The 22,045-nt window shown below is 37.2% G+C and overlaps 2 protein-coding genes and 1 long non-coding RNA gene across 22 annotated transcripts in view; 2 read left to right on the top strand and 1 right to left on the bottom strand.

The window, feature by feature from the left end:
• Positions 1-4,510, top strand: part of LOC110827052 (uncharacterized) — a 158,418-nt gene extending 153,908 nt beyond the window's left edge. For 13 of the 20 annotated variants that reach the window (XM_087341603.1, XM_087341604.1, XM_087341585.1 and 10 more), the window contains 4 exons: positions 1,272-1,339; positions 2,034-2,149; positions 2,957-3,202; positions 3,434-4,510. The gene's annotated coding sequence lies outside the window, so the exon portion shown is untranslated. Of the gene's footprint in view, positions 1-1,271; positions 1,340-1,843; positions 1,943-2,033; positions 2,150-2,956; positions 3,203-3,433 lie in introns of all 20 variants that reach the window. The other 7 variants (XM_087341595.1, XM_087341594.1, XM_087341593.1 and 4 more) reach the window with 6 other exon arrangements.
• Positions 2,806-10,575, bottom strand: LOC147870958 (uncharacterized). Its single transcript, XR_015533004.1, has 2 exons — positions 6,740-10,575; positions 2,806-4,640 (listed from the first exon to the last, which is right to left on the bottom strand). It is a non-coding gene; the product is annotated as an uncharacterized LOC147870958 (long non-coding RNA).
• Positions 10,576-11,158: 583 nt separating this feature from the next.
• LOC110836457 (fatty acid synthase-like) overlaps positions 11,159-22,045 on the top strand; it is a 41,525-nt gene continuing 30,638 nt past the window's right edge. Inside the window, exons 1-6 of the mRNA XM_087341532.1 lie at positions 11,159-11,330; positions 11,479-12,184; positions 12,474-12,590; positions 14,929-15,158; positions 17,819-18,271; positions 19,627-21,917. The gene's annotated coding sequence lies outside the window, so the exon portion shown is untranslated. The remainder of the gene's footprint in view (positions 11,331-11,478; positions 12,185-12,473; positions 12,591-14,928; positions 15,159-17,818; positions 18,272-19,626; positions 21,918-22,045) is intronic.

Raw genomic sequence — 22,045 nt, 5'->3', positions numbered from 1 at the left:
TTGCTCTGAAGACAGTTTTGGTTCAACACGTTATGCAATGATTATAGAGACAAGAAAAGAAAATGTTCTATGTTAAAGATTATTGTCCTTTCATCTAAATTCAAAGACAGTGTGCCCTGATATAAGCAGCGACCACATCCTTACTGAAAAGGAAAGAGTCCTGTTGGGTGTATAAATTTAAATTTGTTCCTTGAATTATTATTATTATTATTATTATTTAGTGTTCTGTCTGACGACAGGTCCATATGAACAGGATCCTTCCAACCTTTTCTCGGACTGGGACCTGTTCATATACGTTCTTGGCAGATGATCCAGAAGTGGTTTGCCATTGCCTTCTTCTGTGTGAGTGTGAATGGAGTAATTGTTGGGATGCCACGGAGGAAAAACTCCGTGTTGCCTAGACCACGGCCTTGCCCAACACAAGTTATAAATTCGAACCCGAGACCCCAGGATTACAAGGCCAGCGTTCTAACCGCTAGACCACCTCATCTTATTATTATTTAGTGTTCTGTCTGACGACAGGTCCATATGAACAGGATCCTTCCATCCTTTTCTCGGACTGGGACCTGTTCATATACGTTCTTGGCAGATGATCCAGAAGTGGTTTGCCATTGCCTTCTTCTGTGTGTGAATGGAGTAATTGTTGGGATGCCACGGAGGAAAACTCAGTGTTGCCTAGACCACGGCCTTGCCCAACGCAAGTTATAAATTCGGGCACCGCGATTGTAATTCCACAAGCACCGTATTTGGTTGTCAAGAACATAAATTACATCATGAGTCTACTTTAGTGGTTCCTTATGAATCTGGTGTTCTTCTCATAATATAAGAAACTGACGCGTGGTTTTCTGTACACAGAGATTAACATATACATTTCGTAACAGTCGAGAAAAGCATACAATTGAAAGAAGAAATACCTGGACTGTGGAGCAGGTTTGGGAGGGAGTAGATTTTCTTCAGACGTTCCATTAGAAAGTCTTTCGTACAGGTTACAGTACCTCGTGATTGTTTACGAACTTCTATATTCTGTACTGTATGCCCATTTTGCATTGAGCAATTGAGTTTGTAAATTGTGTGTTCTACGTTGTTGGTTTGAAACGTAAGGCGAAATATGTCGACTAAAAGAAAGCCTGAGTCCCAAGTACCCCGCAGAAGAAAGTGACTTGTTACTTATTCGTCCTTTGTATGTTAATGCTGTTATCTTACACTAGCTATAAGTTAGAATAATATTGGTTTTTCGGAAATATTCGATCCTAACCTCTCTGCTTTTTCAGGGGAGCCGGTCAGGAGGTTGGGCGATCGTGTATTAACATAATACGAGTATAAAGGAAAGAAGATTATGGTATGTTTAAATACTTCGTGTTTCGCACAGTTTGATTTGTGAGCAATATTTAAGTTTATATCATGATGTGTAACCTAAATTTCTCTTATAACCTTGTTTATAAAAATTTTGTAGATTAACTGTGCACGACAGCTTTAAGTGGAAATTTTCCTCGTGCTCGCTTCCATGCAATATTCCAGCTAGAATTTTATTTCTTGTTCTTGTAACCTTAATGAATCATAAATGAAGCAAAATATATCCCTTAAAATAGATTAATGTTATGTTTTCTCCGACCTAGCATTTGTTTTAAAAGTCTTTTTGAGATTTATGAAGTGTGTGTATTTGATTCGAGTGTCTCAAGCTGTGAACATGATAATGAAGCTTAGGGTTCAATGAAAGACTGGGAATTCCTTGACCAGTTGATGACTTTCAAGAACTCTGCTGCATGGAGTCTGTTATTAAGATTTTTCTGTTATGTTTTGAATGAATTAGTGTTGCATCAAAAATCAATCCTGTTTCTTATAGCTCGACTGTGGTATTCACCGGTGATTGTCTGGAATGGATGCTTTACCATTTGTGGATCTTGTTGAGGGCAGATGAGATAGATTTGTCACTTATGTCATAGTACGTTGTAAAATTGTTTTTTATACCTGATTAATTTCGCAGTTTTGAAACAACTTTCTTCGTGCTAAAAACTGTGACTTTTTTTTTGCAGTTTTCATCTTGACCACTGTGGTCCTTTGCCCTGATTCCTACAGAAAACAAGTTTCAAGGGACTCATGCAGCAGAGGCTATTTATTGGTGGCTTCTGTCAGATTACGTCAATGTCAGGTAATATTGTTACTCATTTGCTAGTTCACGTTGTTCTGTCAGTGGTGGGATGGGAAATGTGCTAGCTGTACCTCTGAAATGTCCACACTAATTGCTGCAACAACACACAACACTTCATGCTGTGAGAACCTGAAATCTTGCAAAGTATAATACTGGTATATCAGAATGAAATTAAGAAATTCTTTTGAAACAGGAGTGTGCCTGTCACTGTTATGTGACCTATAAAACTTTCCCCATCGTACGTAACATCTCCTAATCCTTGCGGTATAAGACGACCGTTTTCAGTTGACAATTACTGACTCCTTCAGTAAGGCAAACAATACCACTTGCTGCTATTAACTATCACTGAATACAGAAATTAAAAAGTCACAAAAGAAATACTCACTTAGCCTATATACAAATGTTGCTCCTGAGGATAAAACGAAATGAAACATCATTTGATGATTCCTGGACTAAGCTAACTACTCATATTTAGTAGGCAAAGAGTATTGGAAGAGCGGGCCAAATAAGCTGAGATGAATACATTAGTTTCATAGTTCTAAAGAACTTACAGAACTTTCACTGAAACCCTTAAAGCTGTTTGCCACTCTTTTTTTTTCAAATATATCTTCTGTTTTGTGTGAACAGGTAAGACGTTACTCCAGTATCAGAACATATTCTCTGCACGAGTTGACATTTATTCAGAATCTCAGGGCAGGAAAATATCTTACATGTCATAGGATTTAGGATACTATGTACTACATATGCACTGATCTTTCATCACACATAAGGACAGTCTCAATGATATATACTTTGATGTCTCTTCAGATGACCCCTGTGAGTGAATGATTTACTGCACACATTACATGCATATGGACACTCTCCACTGTGCGTGACTTGACGTGTCCTGAGACCACCCTTTTGACGAAATGATTTTTCGCACACATCACAGGAATATAGATGCTCATCACCATGTAAAGGTTGATGTTCACTCAGAGGACTCTGTTAAAGAAATGAGAAAAATTTCTGGATGAACATAACATGAAGAGGAGAAAGAATGAGTCTGAAACCAAGGTGATAATTATGTTTTTTACCAAACCCCATCACATGACCAGAATTTAGTGGAAGGTGTGTTATAAATATTGCAAGAATCATGGACCTCCATATTAGTTTAAACTGTTAATTCTGTGTGGTACATGAAGAATTTCCATAACATGAATGCTAGGTTATAAAATTAGCAAGATATTGTAAATGTGCTAATGCATTTAGTTTCTGGCTAGTGACCGTTGGTAATTTCTTTGTCAGGTCTGAGTTCAATATGCATCGGTTGGACTCCTGAATGACAGCCTGGTAGGAACAAGGTTCAGGGGCATCGTGTCTCCAATGCATGGAAGACTCCAAATGTCACTTATGCCACATCTTCTCAGATTCTCATTCCATACCATAATGTCCAAACTGAAGTTCTCTTGACCCAGTCAGATTTTGTTAGAAAAACTGGCACACCAGAAGTTAAATTAATTTGTGTGTGGAAACTTAAGTATCAAGAAGTGAGGTTATGCAGTTGTCTTGATGGATTTTGACTAACAGCATATAGTGTTGCTACTCTTGTTAATATATTTTCACAAAATCAGCTTAAATAAACATAACTGCCTTCTCAGATGTTTTGCTGTGTAATCTGGTAGAAGTTTACCAGCATTTCAGAGTCTTAAAACCTTGCATTGTATTGAAATATAAAATAATACATACAAACAAAACTGTTTACACTTGTAGGGACACTAATCCCAAACGTGCCTCAACCTCAAGAGATCATCATCGAGTATCTAGCCCACGCACCGTTAAAGTTCACAGGCACAGACAACACAACTATTAACAACCCCATCCTGTAAGATGGTCCACCAGGACCAGGCAAAGGAATGTCAAGCCATCGAAAGAGAGAAGATAAAAGGAACATGAGAAGAGGAAATTACAGGACAGTAAAGGATTGACCATCTGGTCAGTTGTAACTCAAAGTTGATGGAAAGGCCACTAGAGGGCTACCTCATACAGACAGACAGTCCTCATTCCAGTGGAAAGACTAAACCACACGGTTCATCATCCTAGGCAAGATTCACTGTAAGTGCAGTCTGGTAACTCAGCTTACCCTAATATCAGTGTCACTTACTGCAGAACCATTTTCAGAATCTATGAATGTTGGCAGATCGAACTTCATTTCCTTCATAACTTTGTTACACTCTGTACCTACACAGCAGGATAGAGTTATCATTACTGTTCTGGGTCTATAACAGGACAACTGATGATTCTCTAAGCAATGATGACAGTAGCAGACTGATGATACAATCTGGACATTGTGTGTTGTCTGAATTATATTTGATATAAACAGTGTTTTGAATATTGGTTCTGTTCCCATCTTCCGGTTGTCATTATTATACTTACAGATGTTAGTCTTCTGCAGACCCAAGATTTCCACCAGGTATTGAAGAAATGGGTGTCGATCAGTCTACTGTCCTGAAAACTGTTCAGTGGCAGGATGTACTATCAAAACAATGCTTAACCCTTTAAAGCCCAGTTGTAAGTACATGCGCCACCTACTTTAACAAACAGCAATTATTTCCTTACCCTAACCTAACCTAACCTAACTTAACCTAACCTAACCTAACCAACCTAACCTAACCTAACCTAACATAACCAGCTGATCTTTGTAATGTTGAAGAGTTGTGCTTTCTTTGTGGTATGGAATGAATTCTTCAAAATTATTCAGATGAGCTTTGGTTTCAAAGGGTTAATGGAGGGGATGAAGAAACAAAATGTTCCTGTGGTTATAACACTGTTTAAAACATTTCATAATCTACTCAATATTTAATTACTTTCCTAAATTAAAGACTGATTTAAACTAGTACTCTATAAGCAATGTGCAACAAAACATAATCCACTGAACACATTTTGGAAAACACTCTTCATAATCCATTCACCAGAAGTGGGTCATTTCCTCTGGATGGACAGATAGAACAACAGATGAAAAACTCAATAGTGTGTTTGAAGATGGCCGTCTTCTGGGTTGTAGCACCGTATAATCTGACAGGTTACCAACTCATCGCCCTGACGACGGAGGCAGCAAGGAGCTCTGAAACGCTGGTAAACTTCTACCAGACTACACGGTGCTACAACCCAGAAGACAGTCATCATCAGACTCACTGCTGTGAAAAACTCTGATCCTACAAAAGTGACTTTGTGTACTTGTAAAATGTTCTCGGCAGTGAAAATAAGACAACCTGTGTTACTGGCACAGTGTGTTCCTCAACTTATATATCTGTGACATCCTCTGTGTTTATACCGACGACCTGATTTCTATCGTGACACGTCTCACCATCTGAACCAGGTACATCTTTCGGTGAATCCGTGCAGTTCTGTAGAACCACCACACATGTATCAGTCAATGCTATTCCCTCCCATTACATGAAATGGAACAGACATTCTTTACGACTATGTCCAATTGTTATCACTTAGTAGGTGAAGATAATCAATAGACTATTCACTTCGAACCTGTGATCCAGTTCAGAGCACAAAACTGCAACATTATTAAGCTGAAGAAAAGTTGTTTCATTGTAACCATTTCATGCAAATGAAAGCTAACAGCAATGCTTACTTCCGGTTCAAAATTCTTTACAGAAAATGTCGATGGTATGTAAACCTCGTCAGTGTTGATACCAATGGGATCTTCTTCACTCAGAACATCCATATTATTTTCTGTTTTAATCATATCAATTTCTAGCTGTAAAATTATGAATTAAACATAATTCTGTTAGATGGCACATTTCTTGTGCACCAAACACACACAAAACAGGAGAGAGTCTTTACACTGGCAGATTCCAGACTGAAACTTGCAAACTTCTGATATCATAATTTCAGGACTTCAGAATTAGAACACTGCATGCCTGGAAATTTATACTAATTATTTTCAGGACAAAATGGTATCTCATGATAATTCTTCACTTAATTTCCAGAACATAAAACTGTTATCATGTTGTGCACCTTTATGAAACTCATTAACCTTCCATTGCTCAACTGCACTAATGCCAAGGTACACAGCCTCATATACCAGCATCTTACATTTAATCCCCATATATGGACCTTTTTCTTTAAACCATTACATTTTCATCCAAGCTCTACATTTGAACACTTCGTATAAGATACTAATTAATTCAGACTGGACACAGTTTAAATTAATTATGTCCGTTCCGTAACGCACAATCAATAAATGTGGCAGAGTATATTTTTATTGACTATATTGTGGCGTACCTTAATGCTATTCTATTTGTATGAAATTATTCTAATAGCAGAAGTGTACTTAAGCCATGTGAACATCATCAAAGTGACATGCAAGTTATAGGGACTTAGATTAAGCACAGTAATTCCTATAATACTAATAATTTATTTACATTTCATGGATCCATAAGACAGTCAGATGACGATAGATGTGGAAAAAGTCATAATAATAATACAATACATATTATAAAGTAAAATTCGTACTATTATATAAATTTCACATAATACAAAACAAAGTATTCACCTAGAGAAATGATAAGCTAACAAATAGATCTACACATTACTCACAAGATGTTGAAACACTGAAGAAGACATCAAATGTTTGATCTTGAATAAATTTACAGTGAAACTGGGAATGTGCACAAACCACACAACTGTTTGAAACATAGCTGTCTAAATTTAAGACTTTGAATTAATTATTCGGTTTTGTCCGTCTAATCACAATTATATTTAAAATTTACAAATAAGATAATTAAAATATAATTTTATGTTACACATCGAATAATCGATTTACATTTGGAACATTTTTACAACATGTTTCGGTTTCATCGAACCATCTTCAGGTGTAAAATTATATCGAAATTGTAATTGAGTTTTAAGTTTGTCGATATAATTTTACACCTGAAGATGGTTCGATGAAACCGAAACATGTAAAAATGTTCCAAATGTAAATCGATTATTCGATGTGGAACATAAAATGATAATTTAATTATCTTATTTGTAAAATGATTAGACGGACAAAACCGAATAATTAATTTAATATTTGATTCACAATATGACGCAATTATACTATCTTAAGACTTTGAAATTACAACACACACAGACACAGAATGAAAATATGAATCACAAAGCAGCTAATCCAAAAAAATTGAGTGAACATACGAATAATAAAGAGAAATAAAGATAATTATAATGACCTGGCCATACATAACCTAACTGGACACGGCCATGGCAACGACATATTGCAGTGACTGCCTACAATTTTTTTTGCTACATGTGATCAATGATCAAGTAGACCGACGCGAAAGATGGCGGCCGAGTATCTGACGTTTCTGCTCATCTGTTGTCGCTTTCAGAGAGTTGTTGTGTTCGCAGAATTTGTTTTCTTTGCTAGGGTGGTGGTTCCATCATCTCGAAATTGTTTTACCCACTGCTGATAAGTAACTCGTGCGAATTTGAGCATGGTTAAAGAACCATTTCATATGGATTGGAAAACAATTCTTAAAGACCTTTGCTGCCAGTTATCACGTGGGTTTCATAATATTTATTTAAATGTTGCTGCTTTTGACTTAGGCGAGTTATCACGCTTTGCCATTTAAAGTCTGGCAAATTCATCTTTATTATTGTTTTTAATGAATTACTTTTGATCTCCTTCCCATTTGATCCCAACTCTGTCTTTTAACTATGTTATTATTTAAGTGAGGATATAAAATATACAAAATGTTTCAAATCATAAAATGAGCTGGAGGGTATATTTACTGTACCTTTAATCAAAACAGTGATTTGAGGTATTGATCTTTGATTTCCCGAAGAGACTTCTATTTGCCAGAGAGGTTTGAAATTCACTGGGGAACATTTATTTTGTATCTTCAACCCCACCTCCTTCCTTTCATTTGTACACTGTAGTAGGAGCTATACTGTACACTACATTATTCCATGGATTTCAATAAATCTAATTTATGTTCCTGTAAGATGTCAGGGTTCATATGTTCTTTGAATGAGACAAGTGGAGTCCTTGAGACCAGGTCAAGAAATTCCCAGTCTTTTATGGAATTTAGAGGTTCATGAGATCTCTCCATGGGACCACATGCTTACATCCTACTTCTTTAGGGTTAATTTTAATTTTATTCTCCCCTTTACATTTCTCAGTTGTCATAGTTTCATACCTCCTCAAGCCCAGAGAGAAGGAAACAAATTTTAGCCAGAGCAGACGCTCGAGGGTTCTGAAGGAGAATACGTCATTCTTCGCGATGTCTTAACACCACTGCGTAACGCAAGTCACGCACTGATTAATGATAATATTAAAAACTTAGCTCTCAGCCTAAAGCGCACTCCATAAAGGCGTGAGAGTAGAACTCCACGCAATTCAGACATCGTTAAACGTACATGGTGTGGAGTGGACTGATCTGGCTTAGGGTATGGCGACCTGTTCCATGAATAACACTGAACTCAGGCTCAGTAAACAGTTGAAGGGAAATGATAATAGTCTTTAAGAATTGAATTCTGTAAAAGAAGATAATTTGAAGTACAATGATGGACTGAAAATGTCAGAATGCTGTTAGCGAATGAATCCTTGAATGATATTTAAGAATCCAGCCCGTACCGCGAAGAAAACACAACTCTTCACCATTACAGAGATCAACTGGTTAACGCTGTTTAAGGAATTGATCGCTGATTACGGCGAGAACCACACAAAACCCATAAACACAAAGTGTTACTGATTGTTGGGGCAGGTGGTACGAATACTTACCATTCGATTTAAAGGGTTTAAAAGTAAAGTTCGGAGGTATTAGTGCCTCCATCTTCAGGGCTAGATTTGAAGTTTTCTCAGCGGTGAGAATGAAGATTCCTGTCTTCTGGGCTGTTGAGCTCTGTAGTCAGGTAGATCTTTACTAACGTTTCGGAGGTCATACTGCCTCCATCTTCAGGGCGAAATTTGAAGTTTTAACAGCGGTGAGAATGAAGATTTCTGTCTTCTGGGCTGTTGAGCTCTGTAGTCAGGTAGATCTTTAATAACGTTTCGGAGGTCATACTGCCTCCATCTTCAGGGCGAAATTTGAAGTTTTAACAGCGGTGAGAATGAAGATTTCTGTCTTCTGGGCTGTTGAGCTCTGTAGTCAGGTAGATCTTTAATAACGTTTCGGAGGTCATACTGCCTCCATCTTCAGGGCGAAATTTGAAGTTTTAACAGCGGTGAGAATGAAGATTTCTGTCTTCTGGGCTGTTGAGCTCTGTAGTCAGGTAGATCTTTACTAACGTTTCGAAGGTCATACTTCTTCCATCTTCAGGGCGATATTTGAAGTTTTCTCAGCGGTGAGTATGAAGATTTCTGTCTTCTGGGCTGTTGAGCTCTGTAGTCAGGTAGATCTTTACTAACGTTTCGGAGGTCATACTGCCTCCATCTTCAGGGCGATGGGTATGGAGATTTCTGTCTTCTGGGTAGTTGCGTTGTGTGTGCCCTGAAGATGGAGGCAGTATGACCCCCGAAACTTCTCAGAAGACAGTCGTCTTCGTACTCGCTGCCGTGAGAACCTGAATTCTCGACCTGGGAAGAATTTGTGACACCAACTTTCTTTCTAATGTGTTTAGGTCCATTAGATCTGTTTCTTGTTTACACGAGCTGTCTTTGGTCTTTCTAGATTTCGCTTTTCTAGAAGCGTGTAGTTGAAAACTCTTCTAGGGAATTATTAGCTTGGCTTTAAGTGAAATGGCGTCGTTCATTATCCTAACATCAAGTAGAATGTACGACCTAAAACTTTTACGGCGACATTTCAGGTGTCATCTTTCTCCATCAGGATCATTGATGTGATTATAGTCCTCATACCATCCCTTCCTTTCATTTTATAATTACTGTGATAGTGGCGTATAATATTAATAATCATTACATTTAATTATAAATGTCTAAGCAAAATTTCCATCAGTAGGTCAACAGATACAACCTATGTTAATTTTCACCCTGATGCCACGAAATTCGTGGACATGTTTACGTCTGTATACAAAATTTCTATCTCCATCAAAAATTCCTTGAAATTCATGAAGTCTTGGAGTTAAAAATCTATGTATCTTTTTATGGCATCCCTGCACCTGTCGTGTGTCTCAGAATGTAACCAGAGTGATGACAGCATCTTCCCGTTTCTATGGAAACGAAGCCAAGACCGCCGTTGAGGAAGGGGGGACGAATGGTTAGAAGCAACCGCCATTCATCTACCACAGATCCATCTTAAGCGTAACTAATTCAAGTTAAATAATCAATGTCTTAATCAAACTTATCTCAATTGTAAAGGATCTATAAAGGAAATATTTAGAATAAAGTCAATATATAAACTTCCTTTCCGTATAGACGTATTTAAGTCAAATTCTCCGGAACCGTGGTTCCAATGAGTGCCGTGAATTATTATATGAAATTGTATATACTCACGTAATATCTCATCTGTCTCCACCTCCAGTGCTTAAGTGTTTAGAACTATAATACTTTTAGTGGTGGCCTTCATTGCTTAACTAATCAAAGAATACGAACCCATGTCGAAATGAAACCTGCCTACGGATAATTAGATAAATGTTGTGTCTTTATTGTGTGTTTGTTTGATACAGTTTGCCCAAAATAGCAAATGAAAATAGACTGGCGACCCTGTGTGGATGGTTGAGGACGAGGGAAATGCGAGAGTAGAATGCATTTATCTTCGGTGCCGAGACATGCAGGGAAATTAATTGTTGAAGCTTGGGGTATTTATACTTACCATTAGGCTTTGAAGGGTTAAAAATAGCTATTTATAATGCAACATAAACATGCCTTCTTAATAGTAGAATTTAAATATTACTTCCAAATAATTGGCAGTGACAACTTCTGAAGCGAATTGGAGATGGCTTTGTTCTGAGTTGCAGCGCCTTGTAGTCTGCTAGAAATTTACCAACACAGCTATAAATCCCCCGAAGACCGTCATCTTCGTACTTCCCGCCGTCAGAACCTCATATCTTTAGCTGTTTTTCAGACGTTGCCGTCCCTGCTTGCGAGAAAATGGCGCAGTTCCTCTGCTGGTATTGTTTCCTTCGGACGGCGTGATTGTAGGATGCATGCCCGGTCGAGTGCAGCTTTACTCTTATATTGCCAGGGAGTGCAAGTTTATTTGAATTGATGTGTGTCAACTTTCTCGTGTGTGAAGTACGTAAAGTGAGAAATATTTTGGTTGCATGGAAGGTCGGTTTAGTTGGCCAGTTGATTATTAATGAGGTGTAGAGTGCGTTCGTAGTAGCAATTACGTATGGTGCCACAATGCGGATATTTATTTCGGTACTTGGATTTGTTTCAGGTAGGCGTGCCTGCAAGCATATGGGATACTTCAGCCGTTACGCATTTACGAGTCCATCATTACTACAGAGGTAGCAAGACTTTGCACCGGGAGCTGACATGATCATTGTGCATGATGGACACAATTCATCAGGCGATGCGGTTGGGATGATCCACAGACACGTGTTGGCAGCCTCAGGTTTTGTGACTTGCATGTCGAAATTCAGTAGCTGTTGATTTAAATTTGTGTAAGAGCTTATCGCAGTGAAGAAGCTAGAAGTAAGCAGCTAGGGTTACAGGTTGTAATGTTGGTTATGTGGCCACCGCAACACAGTTGCACACTTTTGATTCCTAGTGACCAAATATGGGGTGTTCGTAGCATGCCTCACAATGCCACAAGGAAGACCTCAGGCCCTCGTGCGATTACCTTGCTTTCCGAGGAGGTGTACAGTTATAGATCTAGTGTGAGTGCCTTGTCTGTCTGAAAGAGGAGTTTGAGATCAGGGGATGTGCTGAGTAGCAACTTTCATGTGAACTGTATCTGTAGTGTGTGTGGACTGGTGTCACACGAAGACATGCCAGACCAATTTGTCTGAATGTCAGTGTGTCAGAAGATCAGTTGTGTGCGTGATGGGGAAGCAGCTTATTTGGAGTTGGAGATGTGAAGAACGAGACAGAATGAGGCACCTGGAGTGTTTGTGACTTGGATAAGGAAGTGCAGTATTCAGGTATGTTAGAGAGTAGAGTTTATTTACATTCCATAGATCCTTATTACGACTAAACCAAAGGATGGAGAACAAGTCATTTCATACAATAAACGTAAACTTCTGTATCTTATGGTCAGCTGCAAAAATGATGCTGCAATATCCAAAGGGTTGTGGTTGTGGCTGTGGAATCTGTGTCTTCTATTTGCTCGTTGTTCCAGATATGTGTACTTCCAGTCACATCTAATCCACTCTACTGAGATATGTTTTTCTGCTGCTCTTTATGCATGTCCGTACTGTGATTCTGTTACAGCCCAGTGCCAAATCTGGCGAACGATCTGTGATTATCAGCTTAGAGGATGGATCAGCGAAATATTTATCTGGATATATCATTAATGGAATAAATCTCTTTCCTGCCACTGGCTACCTTGTGAGTTGTAATGTAATTAATTTTATTAACCTTTGAGATAAGATAATTTAAATTCCCTCTTGCAACCTCATGGTTAGATTAAATTTGCTCCTTATTTGTCTTTTAAATTCACTGTATAACAAAAGTTGATCCATGTTGTTTTAATAGAGGGCTCGAAACAAAAATTCAAATATGACCAGAAGGGATACTCAACGTAGAAAACGAATAGAAATAATAAACGTGTTTTGAAATGATTTTTGTACTTGCACAGTAAGAAAGAGGAGTTTGGCTGATCTGACTTCCTTTTGAATCTAATATAAATACAGGTTTTTCATTATGTAAAATGTTCTTATCACTTACTTATTCTAGTAATCAGTGTTCATTTACGATTTTGCGTAGAAATATAATGAAAGATTCTTGGGCTACGAGCTACATCAGGTGGCTGAATGGTGATTAAACCATATCCTCTGCCAACGTTTTGAGAGCCATCTCTGCTCTCATCTTCAGGGCAGCTGCGTAACAAACCGGTCCTCTGTAGCGTGCTTGCCGATGATTGTTTTTATTTCATAGCTTTCATCACTGTAGTTACGTAAGGATGGTTATTTCACAAACATTAATCCAGTATCAGCTTATATTGTCGAATATTTTCTGGTCTTTAGGTACGACTTTTTAGAAAACTAAACTTGGTTTTCACTTTTAGACGATGAGAAATGTGATTGTGTCATGCTTCTGTTCTCTTGTAATCAGGGTTGTTGTCTTAAAAGTAATAGTTCTGGAGCAGTTTGAATTTTTAAATTTAGAATTTAATGGTTAGCCACTGAAAAAATGCACATTCTTAAAAAAGGTTCTTTTCCTTATTGAGCCACCTTACACAGCTGGTAGCCCAAGAAGGATTTATTGTAGTTAAGCTTCAGATACTTCTACAATTTTACATTTTACACTGATCTTCATGTTAATCTGTTTGATATACAGATATGATATATTGTTGGCAGCATTGATCAGTGAGAGAAATATATTTCAGTAAGGCATAAATTATTCTCTGTTATATATAATTATATATGTTATCAAAAGTGCGACAAGTAAACGTTATAAATCTTAATAAGATCTGTATTTTGTCACGCAATAATCGTGACAGCTCAGTTTCAGAAACCGTATTAAATTCAGTTTTAGGCTCTGTAGATAATAGAGGTTATGTTGTACATTTTCAAACAAAAGTTATTACCTAGAAAACTTGTGTGTTCACCTCCGATGCTGATTTATATTGAAAATTTATTGATTTGTTCATAGATTAAACATGATATGAGACCTGTTCATCGTACGCTCATCTATACAGTTCTTCCAAAGATAGGTTAAAACTTGTTTATCATTCTCGTTATATCTTGCACAGGAACTAGTGTGGAAATCAGTTAGTCTGATGACTGGGAAAATTCACACCAATGTACCTGTTGTATTTGAGGATGTTTGGTTCCACAGGACTACAGAATAATGACACAGTTTATCATTCGTAGTCTATATGTGTGTTTTAAGTGGTACATGCTTATGTTTCCTATCCTTTCAATCGTATTTTGAAGCGTGTTAAACTCCAGAAAGTAAGCGATCTGCGTGCAAGGGAAGTATTTTCAAATCTTGTGGTACAAGTGGCAGAGGAGCGATTAGACTACGTGCATAGCCTAAGTGTTATGTTGGTAGAGAACCTTCATGTGACTGCAGTCGAACACCTTTTAAAATGGGGGTTTAATAGTGGGGGCTTTTCTGAAAAGAAAATAATCATCGAAAGAGGACGACAGGCATGCAAGTTGCCAGAACTTTGACAGACCAAATCGTGTGTGAAGAAATTTTATTTGGAACAGTATTTGAAAACAGAGTAGCTATCCGGTTGCCGTAACATAGGAAAATTGTTTTGTTGGTCGTGCCTATTGTTTCTGAATGGAAAACAAATGGAACAAGACTGGATTCGGTGATACCAACGACATTCATAAAGCATTGAAACGACATGAGAACTCTCAAAGCCCCATTGTTTCAACAGTGCAAATTGTGATGTTTGACAAGTCTCGAATTGACTGTCAACTTGGCAATCAGAAGAAAGCTCTGCTTCCCTTACTGAAAATAACACTGCACGCCATTGCTGGAAATGTTGGATTTATGCTAATAAATAATGTGTTTTAAAATCTTAATAATGCTTTTGGTTGCAGTGCTGACTATATTTAATAAGGAAAACAAAGAAACAAAACACTAGACACTTAATTTCATCAAGGTAACTGCTTGTGGACATTTAAAATTAGTACACTTCGGTACTCTCTTTATCTTTAAAGGGTTAACCTACAGCCCATAACATTAATATTCAGTTGTTTTGTTATAGGAAGCATTCAGTTTACGGGTCATGGTTTAGCAAGCAAGTGGGAGGTTTGAGGTAACGGCAAGTGGTTTGGTGTGAGTACCTGCAAACATGTCCTGTGAAATGGTGTTGCTGGAGCCCTCGATCCCACACATTAATGATGAGTTGCTTGAACTTTCATCACAGGACATATATAAAGAGTTACGACTACGTGGCTATGACTACCAAGGACTCTTTCGGGGCTGACAACCATGGTAGGTAGCGCTACAATCTAAAGGAGTAGTTTTAATGTACCTTATAGGCTGAAATATGTGATGGTGTTTATTAGTAAACATTGTTTGCAAATGAGCTAACTGTTGTGACCCTATGTAATGGATATATAATGTACAATTGAATTATTTTAATTTTACAAAAAAAATATTATGGGTTTCAGATATTTATTACATCCTTCAATGTTGTTTTCTTCTGAATCTACATACCACATTTGCTAGTTATGAAGCTTCTGAAATCATATGAGTTTTTTCTTTATATTTCATGTATTCCATTTAATGTTTTCAGCCCACATAAAACAATATCCTTTCTTACAGTTCTTGTGTTTTGCATGTAGAAAGAAGTCAGATTTTAAGTCAGGGTTGATATAGCTCAATGGTTCCAAAATTGGTATAAACCTCATTGTCTTTGGTGTACATGTGTAGTCCAGTTAATTAGACAAGTACGTGGCCTCGTCCTATGAACTGCATATCTCATGTGTCAATAAACATTCAGATAAAATGTTTGGTTCGCAGTGTGTTACTAAAGAACAAATTCTCAACGAACATTTCTTTGGAAGCAGAAAAAAAATATCTTGACATGCACAACTTTCACTTCTCCAGTATTTCGGTAGATTTCCATCAGTGGCTGTGATGTTTAACTTCTGGGTTGTACTTCGAACTCAAAGAGTTTTATCATGACATTATGAGACTTGAAACATTTCTGTCATTTAGAGCTATAAAGATGGATGGAGCAAATTTTCTTTGTTTCATTTTTTGATGATCTATAAACAAATTTGCAACTTTGAAGGTGGTTCTTACCCTTTCGACGTAATCAGTCGGATCCTCTGAAATGTATGGTTAGTGTCTACCGGATTACAGCGTGATATATCCCAAAAGATGTCCCTCTTAATTCTCATCACTATGCAAAGCTCAAATCTCACATATTTTCAGTTGATTTTATGTTTAATTTGCTGACTAAAGTTTCGTCTTTGGCATGTTCAAATATTTTGCCACTCATTCATATGTCAGATGAAACCAATACTTTTTCTCCTTTCTCTTCTCTCCCTGGATTACAAAGATATGTGTTTATGCACATCACTTATCGTAAGTCACGTGTTCTCTTCCTTCTTTGCTTGTATTTTGATATCACCTCTTAACTACAGACTACTTTCAGCATGAATTCATCTTGTATACATTTATCAAAGTTCAACCCAAAAATGTGTAAATTCTTTCTTATAAAATCAGATGAATGTGCAAATAGGATGTAATGATGGCCAAGTCATGATTCTAGGTCTTACTTGAAAGTTGATAGCTGCTAAACTGGTAAAGAAATTCCTTGCTTTTGTGGAATATGAATATTTGTTGTCTTGTTCTGTCCTGAATTAGTTGAGCCCTATTTTAAAAAGGTCCATTTTAATATAAACCTCCCTCCGTTACTAAGATAACCCACACAGAATTCTCTTCAGGTTTAATAACCATGTATGTACGTGTCTATTCTACCTCATCATCGTTTATTTAATCAGTCTAATAATATTTAATAAAGTGTACAAATTATGAAGCTCGTCATGTATTTTTCTTAGATCCAAATATACTCTTAATTCTTTGTTCGAAGATATCCTCAATCTTAATTTTTCCCTTAGAGTGAGGGAGAAAGTTTTGCACTCTTAATTTACTTTTTTTAATAAATAATGGACAGATTATATTTTAAAGATCATTTAATCATCAGGTATTATAATGACCCCATTTTTAAATTGAACAGTGGCACATTAGTTAATTATTGTGGGTAATATGCATCCGAAATTTGACTTCGCTTTGGCTAACGCTAATTATAATTCACCTTCAGATTGGTTAATAATTATTAACCAATTTGGTTAGCGCATGGCCCATAAGTACTGTATGGAGGTTTTCCTATGTTCCAATTCATTTGCAGTATTTAAAATAATGAAGACTGAGACACATGAACCTAGTTAGAACTCTTGTTTTACCGGATATTGACTGAAACTGACCAGTGAGACGACGCCACATTTCTGAGACGTAATTAAACACTGAATTTCTGTCTTATTTCACTTTTTGATTTAGTATAGAAGTAAAGCTTATGAATTTGGAATATTACTTGGAATGTTGAGTAACAATGCTTACTGGCTAGGAGTGAGTGGTGTTGGGACAACGAACATCTTACGGCTGTCATCGTGTGATGACTGCCACACGTAGCTTGTTTTTTGACTCCCGTAAATGACATATAATTCCGTTAAATGTAGTATGACGTTATCGAGGGCCAATCAGTAATGTTAACTGCGAGTAATGACTTATAAGCTGCCAATCACAGACATGCTAAAGGAGTTTCTTTAACAACAAGGAAGAATTGTAAAATTTCTAAGTCAGTTGAAGGTGATGAGTTAATGACAGGAAAAATGAGTCTTTGACCATTTGAAGTTCTAAATTGAACTAGAGCAAACATTTAATCAGCTCTCAATTCTCCATACTGGTTTGAACTTTGCCACATTTACAGAGAATTTAATGGCTTTACATCATGAAACTCTTATAGACTGCAAATTAGAATATGCCCTTATCCAAACTCCAGTGGGCCTCGTGGTATGAGATGAGTAGAAGTCTCCCTAATATACGGTACTGTCTAATGTAGATGATTTCTTGTTCTCCCTTAGGTCAAACGGGAAAGATTTCGTGTAAAGACGACTGGGTAGCATTCCTGGACAACTGCAGATAAAAATACTTGAGGAAGAATCGCGAGGTCTCCTCATTCCAACCTATATCCAGAAGATCACAATAGATGAAGCTGATGTCCGTGAACTGAACACCAAGAGCCATGATGTTGGCGAGTTGGTCCGTTTCAGTTTGAACGAGACTTCATCTGTACGCGTGCATGTGTGTACTGATGGGACGAGATTGCTTGTGAGTTCTTAGCATGGAATGGAGAACTGCATGCACACCTCCACAATATTTCTGTTCCTTTCAAAAACATTGCCTTGTACGTGGCTGTCTTCAGGGTTGTAGCACCACGTAGTCTGGAAGAAATTTACCAACATTATAGAGGTTCTTGCTGCCTTCATCATCAGAGCACTTATCATCCTGATGGGCAGTGGACAATCAACTGACAGGTATGTGCATTTCTCTGTGTGTGTGTGTATCTCATTACCAAAACGTCCTCTTTCATTCCTAATATAAACTTCGTTCTACAACTTGGTTTCAGAACATTTTCATGCCACACATAGGGCATTCTCCTTTTTTCATGTTTTACCTTTCAGACCCTTTGATCTCCATATACATTAATGTAAGCGTGTACAGCTTTTCCTAAGGTTTAGTCGCATATAATAGTATAATTCCGTCTGTACTCAGTTTTCGTTAGTTCGTAAAAGTGAATTGTACTCTTCCAATTCACACTGTTAAAAATATTTTGCACTTCGGTATCATTGTTTCTGTCTTTACGACTTTCATTACGCTTGTCTCATTCCTTGCGTTTTCGAATTCAAATATACTTCACGCCAGTGCTATCTAACTCAGGCTTTAATAGTGCAGACCATTTTATATTATTTTTATTATCACATACTTGAGAATTATAATAAATGTTTACATTCTCATCATCTCAGAGCATTGCAGTTCTTATTCGCTATAGGACAAGATGATCAAAAAATCAAAATGAAATGTGGGACAGGAAACATAAGAAATCCACAGAAGACAGCAGAATTATTCTATTTGTATATTATCTGAAGCATTCATGGTGACTAAGTGTAACGAATTCTTCTTGGGCTACCAGACGTGTCAGGTTGTTGAGGACGAGGATGAAGACGGTTTTAAAAATGCTAGTTTTTTCTCCATTTAACCACCTGACATGGCTGGTAGCCCAAGAAGAATTCATTATATTCAATTCCTACTTCACAGAAATAGCCATAAATTTTTGAACCAAAATTTTGTTAAATTCTCAAGTTGCATGTTACCACAGTTGTAATAAAACCATGGTTGTATTCCAAGTAACTGAGTTTAAAGTTGAAAAAGGTAACAAAAAGCGTAAGGGCAAATGTTCAGAAGGTGTTGATGGTGTACCAGACTATGTAGTTGATTGATGTATAATCATATCAAAAAACCATTAGCACATATTTACAATGTTTAATTACAATCAGATATGCTTTCAGACAAATTAAAATCGGTGAAAGTACATTTTCAAACTACAAAGGTGGGTTATATGAATAATCTACAACTGTTGAGTGTTATCTATTGGTCTGGCTACTTTTCTAAAGCCATTCTGTAACTTTGATAATATATCTCCAGCCATATTTTTATTCATTTACCCAAAATACTAGAATACATTTTCCCTGTAATTGAAAGCAATGCAGTTCCTCTAAAATTGTTAGTATTATCCACACTCCCTTCTCTTCATTAATTTCTGTGCCTATTACATACCAATTCACTTGTACTAGAGAGTTTAAGTAAATATTTTTACTGTTTCTTGTGACAGTGCTGTCAGTACATGTGTATAAGGAGTTGGATATCATCCAGTCAGCAGGCGTGGAAGTACGAGGACTCCAAACTAATGCCATAACTCAATACAAGTGCCCGACCAAGCCTGTGTTCGAGAAATACGTGTTCACACCTAATGTAGAACCTGCACAGTGCACTGAGGGTTTGCACACACATAGCTCTGGAGAACACGAGTGTCACCCATGTGAAGGTGGTGGAGCTGCACAGTTAAGGCACCACACTTCTGTCACCAGCTGTGAATCTCATCATTGCGGACATGCCACTTATAAAAGCAAGTGTAACAATGTGTGACACAGAGTTACTTAATTTATAATCAGCATTATTTATTATTTTTATTTCACTTGAGGTTGATTGGTCCGTGTCTTGATAGGAGGAAACAAAGTGGGATTTCAGCTTTTCCTTTCTATTGTCTCACCACCTCCTGACAATTGCCTGTACAATTTCTTGTAATTATCTGTCTTGCCTTTTTTACTAGTAACTTTGCATGCTGGACTCCTACCACATCATCCTCAAAGCCGCAGTATCGTTCTCGTACCAGAATTTCCACATCTGTCTGTGAAACACGACGATTCTTCTTCTTAGATATAGCAATATAGGTTCATTTGGGTGGCCTCTTTGTATGTACAGGTAAGGTTAGTTAGGTAGATCAAAGAATACATCCAGTATGATATATATCATTAATGACGCATTCTCCGTCCATCTTAAAGTCTGTTCACTCCTTAGATGTTCCTGTACGTAACAGCTCTTGATTTCCCGATAACACGGCCGGCTCATTTACTTGCAGATCCAAGGATTCTTATGGTGGTTACCAGACCAGTCCATATCCTGGCTGGTTAGAACATTAGTGAGTGGCATTCCATAGCTTATGGCTCCTTCCCTTTTGGCCTGATCTATCCATCAGGAGGTTTTCCCTCCTGGCTCGTGCCTTCTTGACTGTGCTTTTGTGTCATCGAGAGGACTGTCCTGCAGTTTGATGGTGTCAGCTAGTTTCTGTTATCATTTGGTTGTCTGACTCTCCATATGGGCCACTTCATGAGATTATGAGATTTATCTTCTGAGCTATATATAATTCTGCATACCTCTGCGTTTCTTAATATTGAAACCAAACCGAGTTCATTATGGTTTTACACCAGCTCTCCTACTTATAATCTCTACTAGTTCATAGTCTGTGTTTCCGTCATTGTTCATTATTAATATGTCTAATTAGCTTAAGCTTCAAGAAGTAATGTTTGCACTTGATGGAGTTGTGGGAAGGCACAGAATTTGTGCCAAGAAAATAACTCGAGTGTTAGAGTAACCAAAGTTCGTCATTACTCCAAATTTTTGGAAAAGAGTAAGCAGAAGATATTCATGTTCACTGCCAAAATCACCAAAAAATTTTATATAACTGAAAGCAAAATGCGCGTGTAACCAAATTAACCTTTATCGTGTGAGAATATTGGATTTAAGCCCGTGTACCGCTGGTTAATAGTTTTTGTAGTATGTTACTGTGGCCCTTGGCAAACTGTTCCACACTTGAGCCATAACGCATGGCTAATGAAGGTTAAAGATTTGTGAATAGCATTAAGATGCTTCTAGGCTCTTGTTGAAATGTTTTTACTAATATTGTTTAAGCTTATGTTTAAATAACACGAAAATGCAAAGAGAATGACAATAATTGAACATGTTTCTTGGTTGTTGTATATCGCAGGCAGATATAAGAGTCCTGTCACACAGAAACTTAAACGAGACTGGGGTAATGGTTGAGGAACACAAATTTTATCTCTTTTAATATTATCCTTCCGTCTATGTATCAATCTTCAGAGTGGCCTCGTACCTTCAGGTTTTCATGCCTAAGATTTGAATGTTTATCATCTATCTCATGCATGCTACGTGCCCCACTCATCTCATTCTCAAGCATGTGCTTTAATAATGTTAATAATGAAATATTTCTTTCTTTAGATTATTGTTTCTCCATGTTTGCTAAAAGTAACATCATCCATTTGTGATATAGCTTCTTAAAATGTAATAACTGATTAAAAGTAAAACTGCAATAAAAGACGTAATTATGGATGTGAGTGAAATTACTGAAAAGGCATTCTGAGATTTTCAGTTTGTATAAATAAGGATAATGTCTTTACGGTAGATTTTACAGGTTATGTAATTCCGTTTCATGATATAAGAGGAAATCTACCACCTCGGGTTGACGAGAGCAAAATGATTAATAAAAAGTAATCCCAGTTAAGCCAGAGGTGGCAGCACGATCATCAGCTCATCAAGAAACTTTGGGTAAACGAAATGATTTTTTTGTTATAATATATATTTTCGTAGAAAGTGTATGTGGAATCTATTTCAGGGATTGATGGTGGAAAATCCAGTTGTGATCTACATTGCAGCCCAGAATATTTAATCTCTTT

Source organism: Zootermopsis nevadensis, unplaced genomic scaffold, assembly GCF_977971745.1.
Source record: "Zootermopsis nevadensis isolate Lab colony 2312 unplaced genomic scaffold, Znev_1.0 Znev_ptg000082l, whole genome shotgun sequence".
Classification (NCBI taxonomy): Eukaryota; Metazoa; Arthropoda; class Insecta; order Blattodea; family Termopsidae; genus Zootermopsis; species Zootermopsis nevadensis.
Note: the sequence above shows the minus strand (reverse complement) of the source record. Positions and strands in the feature narration are given on the sequence as shown.